We start from the raw sequence: 5000 nt of genomic DNA, 5'->3' as shown, positions 1-5000 counted from the left end.
GGCGACATTCGGCAGCTCTTTCGTCGGCTCGTGGAAGGTATATGTATTTGTCTTGTAATCGTCTAAAGACGCAGATTCCATGGAGAGAACACCCACGCTGGATCGCCTCAACATTGAAGATACGCCTTTTGTGCCGTCATTCACACTAGTCTCTAGCTCTGTTTGACGTGCTAAACCCCATCAATTGAATCGAAAGTACTGCTATCCGAGTTAATTCCCCTTTCTCGTGGAATCTCGCTCTGGCAGGATTATGTCCCATATGACTCTCTTAGTACGATCGGCATAGCCCGTGTGGTCTTTAAACTTGCCTTCACGACAAGAGAGGGGAACCCCTCGTGAAGAATAGCCCGGTCTCGCGTGTCTAGGCGCACTCAGGCCTCGTATTCGTTGATTGTTGCGAGATAGACAGGTTTCGTGCGTTAAGCGACATAGTATCAACGCGCTCGTGAGCGCCCGCTCCCCTCCCCCCTAGATTTACGTTTTTTTCACATAACCTCTCCGTTGCTTCAAGTGTCAACGTTGTGGTCATCACCAGGCACGATGCACTGCTAAGCAACCTAAATGCGGCATTTGCAGCATGCCTCATGTCACCAAGACTTGTCTTAACAAGTTTAAGGCTGGCACGGAGACTGTTGCCAAGTGCCCCAATTGTGGCAAGAAGCACCACGCCTGGAATACTTCTTGTTCAGTGCGTAAAGCTCAGGCCATTGCCTGTAAGGAGAGGACAGAGAAGCAACAGGACTTCATACCTGCCCCCCCAGGTACTTTTGTATGGAACAACAGGAAGCACTCTCCCACTGTACCACAGCCAACTACACCTAGTGCTCCTGATCTGAAACACTTTCCCGCACTTAAAACAGATACTACACATACACCTACTCGAAAACAGCCAGCTCAAAAAAAAAAAAAAAAAACCCACGCCCAAACCCACCCCCACCCCCAAGCCGACGCCAAAGCCCATGCCCACGCCCCCAGCCCCAACCCCACGAGCACAGGAACGGCAGTCCCCCCCCCCCACCTCAATATCCGTCTGTCATCCCCCTGCGGGAAGATGATATCAGTCTGATTGTGACTGGTGTCGTCGCTGGGATCACAAATACCCTAAGGAAAAGTAATGCAAAGATGACACTAGACATGGTGAATAAGGCTGTCACGAAGGTGCTCAACCTCTTAAAAAAGAAGAGAAACCCCTCCAAAAATCCTAGGCGAAAGGAGAGGACTACCTCCTCCTCCACCTCTTCATCTTCCACCTGCTCCTGCTCCTCCCCTGCCTCCTCTTCCGCCTCTATCTCCTCCTCCTCCCCTTCCACTTCCCCTAAGCCAGCCACACCCACTTTTACCATTGGCAAAGCGACACCCACAGCATCATTGAAGACGAGGAAAACGCTTGCTGCTAAGTCCCAACATCAATGTGCTCTTTGGCTTGAAGACTCCTCTTCTGATAATGAGGAAAATGTTTCCACTGTTCAAAAGTCGCAACCCATCTTGTCTTCTGACCGGGGAGGACAAGATAAGGACGTAATGGAACTCGAAAGGGAAGAAAGTCGCCCTGTTCAATAGTCAATTAAGGTTGCTACAGGGGAACATAAACGGGTTCCGCAGTAAAAGCTCGTATCTCCTTGCGCTTGCGCAAGAGTATGATTACGATATCATACTTCTCCAAGAGACATTGGTGAGCGATGAGGTGCATGATCTTAATTAAGTCATCTATCCCCTGTAGTGAAATCATGGACCCTGTATCATGTGGAGATGGTGTGGAAGTTCTTGCGGTTCGACTCCATTGGGCCCACGAAAAGTACACCATCTATAATATACACAGGGGCCATAGTGCGGAACTGGACCTTGGAGAACTGTGTGCTCTTGCTGCGGACAGGCTCCTCATCATAGGAGGGGACTTCATCGCCCATCATACAATGTTGATGTCGCCCCAAAGGCCCAATGTCGCTAGGCGCCACTTGAATTACGTGTTAGATGAAAGCCCTGATATTGCGTTGTTGAATGATGGTAATCCAACGCACGTGCAAGGTGGACGACTTGATCTGACCTTGGCGACGGCCACTCTCCTCCCTAGGGTAACCTGGGAGGTGCATCCTAGTGTCACTAGTGATCATTTTGGTGTCTCTGTGCACATACGGGATGCACCACCCATACCAGCCGTATTACCTGTTCCCAGGTGGAAGACTGCTCTGGGAAACTGGCCGGCCTTTGAGAGATCTGTTGAAGAATGGGCAGCATCTTACGTTCCACCACAGGACATGGAAACGTTAGAGGCTTACTTTTCTACAGCCCTTCAGGTGGCTGCCAACAGAGCCATCCCAAAGACTCGCCAGTCCCCCAGGGAACATAAGAACAATTGGTACTATACCCCCGAGGTGAAAGAGGCCAACCATCGGGTGAACATACTTAGGCGTGTTTTCCGACGGCGCCGAACTCAGACCAATTTGGCTAACTTACGCGCTGCAGTTCGTGACGCACATGTCACGGCTGCAGATGGCAGAAGAGCAAAGTTTCTTGAATTGTGTGAGGGCTTTAACGCTCACACCTCCCTAGCAGAACTGTGGTCCAAGCTCCGTAAAGCTACTGGCAGGACTCAACCGTGACGCACTCATCATGCCCCTGATACTGAGGCGCAGCGATTGGTGCAAGAGTTTGCCTCTCGCTTCAGCAGCACCTCACTCCCGCAGTGTGTTCAAGGCACACTGCAGGACCTCCAAGGAGTGAGGCGCCATGGTATTGAGGACAAGATGAGTCGGTCGGATGATACTGACACTAGCTTTACGCTTCAGGAGCTACGGGTCACACACAGGACCAGCTCAGACACGGCACCTGGAGAGGACTTCGTCACCTATTCCATGCTGACCCACCTTGGGCCAGCGGGTGATGAGGCACTTCTAAGGGTGATTAACGCGTCTTGGAGGACTGGCAAGCTACCAACAGCCTGGAAGACAGCAATCATTACGCCAATTCCAAAGCCAAAGGAACCTGGTGCCTATCGCCCCATCAGCCTGACAAGCTGCATGGGGAACACATCGGAGAAGATGGTGCTAAACAGGCTGCTGTGGAAATTGGGCCCAATGCATGAGCATGTACATGTTTATTGCAAGGGCACTGGCACAGTAAACAGTAAAGCAACACTCCTCAATGCTGTCAGTGGCACACCGTCCATCGTGGTCTTTTTGGATTTGGAAAAGGCGTTTGAGCTGGCCATTCCACTTGTGATATTAGACACCCTTGCTCGCAAGGGTGTAAAAGGTAAGCTGCTTTCTTGGATTGCTGACTATCTCAGTCACCGGTCTGCGAAAGTAAGATTTCAGGGTCACATATCAGAGGCCAGAATGCTGGAGAATGGCACTCCACAGGGGTGGTGGTGGGGGAGGGGGGGTCCTCAGCCCCACTCTGTTCAATGTGCTCGTCTCCAACATTCTGGAACTACCTCTACCCAATGAGCGCAAGGTTATCTCTTATGCAGATGACCTTGCACTTATAATTACTGGAAGGCGACGTTGCTTCAGCGGGGCCCAGCGCTGCTTAAGTGCCGTAGCGACAGAATGTTGCAGGTTAGGGTTAAAGATCTCCCCTACCAAATCGAAAGCCATGGCGTTAGGACTCTGGAGTGAGGGGGAGCATCTCACCATCCAGGGCCTTAGGCTGGACTGGGTCCACCAGTTTCAGTACCTGGGGGTCTGGGTTGATGGGAAGCTCACCTTTCAGAAGGAACTGTCATATCTCAAGGAGAGGCTGAAGGCGAGAACCAGTCATGAAAGCAATGACGGGGAAGGCACTTGGTGCCACGCACCAGGTCCTTCGCACATTATATGTGCAAGCAGTCCGCAGTTTGGTGGACTACGCTGCCCCAGCTCTCTTAACTGTGGCGACTGCCAAGCTTGAAGACCTAGAGCCTTGCCAAAATGCCGCAGCTCAACCTTGGACCAAGACTGTTAACCTCCAGATGGAGACTTCATTGCCTTCATTAGCACCACGGGTCAGAAGGCTGGAGGTTGACTTTCTTACCAAGATAGTCCAGAGCCTCAAGATAACTGAGCTGAGTCAGAGCCTTGTGCTAGCTCTGGGACGGGTGGATAATCTTATCCACAGCGGTACCTGGCTATCTCAAGCGGCTAGACTCCAAGACTCTTTCAAGCTCACCAGTGCTCTCCTTGAGAAGGGTAGGGACTCTCCACACCCAGAGTTCAAGTCCCCACCTCCATGGCTGTCGATACCTGCCACCTTCGTTGCCACAAAGCTTCCCAGTAAGAAGAAGTTATGTGACCAGGAAAGAGTTCGAGCGCAGGCTCTACAATTCATCCGCGCACTGTCGATACCTGGAATGGCGGTCTATTATACGGATAGCTCCGTGGACCCCAACAGGCCTCGTAGTGCGGGGCCTGCTTTTGTGAATGATGGTTTGACCTTTGGTAGGAGAGTATCTGATCATGCGTCCACTCTCCAAACTGAGTCCATAGCGGTTCAAGGAGCGTTAGAGCATGCTCTAATATCTAGAACTGGTCCTGTGGTGATCCACACGGACTCACAGTCTCTGCTAGGCAGCTTAGATACGACACAGCCCAGCGACAATGTACGCCTACTGACCTCCATTCGAGCACTCCTGCTGAAGCTACATTAGTAAGGCAGGAGTGTCACCCTCAACTATGTGCCGAGCCACGAAGGCGTCCCAGGAAACGAGCTAGCTGTAGCCGCAGCAGAAGCGGCGCGCTAAAGACCGGAAGTCGATGTTGTCGTCCCTCTTAGCAGAAATCAGTTGCGCATACGCATCAGGGCTCTCAACCAGGTACAACGGTTCCTTCAGCACAGACTGGAGGCAGAGGTATCAGAAAGGACGAGGTGGTACAGGGCAGTCACAGACTACAAGCCCCTTGTACTTCCTCGCTCCACACCTAGAAAAGTGAAAACTCTGCTATTCCGTCTGCGGCTGGAGGACCGTTGTTTCTGGCAGATCAAAAGAAATCCGACACCTGAAGAAAGAAGATGCAGCTACCCTC

General features: G+C 51.7%; 1 protein-coding gene across 1 annotated transcript in view; it reads right to left on the bottom strand.

Moving 5' to 3' along the window:
- LOC143027749 (zinc transporter ZIP1-like) overlaps window positions 1-5000 on the bottom strand; it is a 148105-nt gene that overhangs the window by 92304 nt on the left and 50801 nt on the right. The gene's annotated exons all lie outside the window — the stretch shown is intronic.

This window comes from Oratosquilla oratoria, chromosome 8, assembly GCF_046742065.1.
Source record: "Oratosquilla oratoria isolate Oo_2021 chromosome 8, ASM4674206v1, whole genome shotgun sequence".
Taxonomy (NCBI): domain Eukaryota; kingdom Metazoa; phylum Arthropoda; class Malacostraca; order Stomatopoda; family Squillidae; genus Oratosquilla; species Oratosquilla oratoria.
The sequence above is the reverse complement of the archived record's forward strand: the minus strand, read 5'-3'. Positions and strand labels throughout refer to the sequence as shown.